This window comes from Merops nubicus, unplaced genomic scaffold (assembly GCF_000691845.1).
Source record: "Merops nubicus isolate BGI_N331 unplaced genomic scaffold, ASM69184v1 scaffold34920, whole genome shotgun sequence".
In the NCBI taxonomy this organism is placed as follows: domain Eukaryota; kingdom Metazoa; phylum Chordata; class Aves; order Coraciiformes; family Meropidae; genus Merops; species Merops nubicus.
This window is the reverse complement of record NW_008582810.1, coordinates 2,829-3,310: the sequence shown is the minus strand read 5'-3', so window position 1 is coordinate 3,310 and position 482 is coordinate 2,829.

The following is a 482-nucleotide window of genomic DNA, read 5'->3' as shown; positions in this document are numbered from 1 at the left end:
TTGGGCTCAGAAGCCAGGGTTTTTTTTGACTATTTTTAGCAGAACCGACCATTTCGGCGCTTCATCCTGTCATCTCTGGTTTGGTTTTTTTTTCCCCCCCCCCTTGCCCTGAGCTCGCGCGCCCCCCGCCGTGTCAGAGGGCTGGGGGGAGCGTGGGTGGGGGGTTTTCCTGCGTGCTGTGACGTGCAGCAGCTCCCTGTGCTCCCCCAGGGATCCAGAGGCTGAGAAAAAAATCCGTGCCGGCGAAAAAGTTAATGCGAATTTAACTGACTCCTGCCCTGCAATTAAAGCCACTCAACCCCATTGGGGCTCTGAGTTTACATTCTTTACTGAGGCACGGTGTGTAATTATAGATGTATAATTTAAACTGTGCATATGCATGCGCTCCTATGATACACCAAGGAGCAAAGGAAATTATCCAGGAATTAAAGGGGGAGGAGGGTGCAGGAGCAGAGAATGGCTCCTTGTGTGGATGAGGCGGC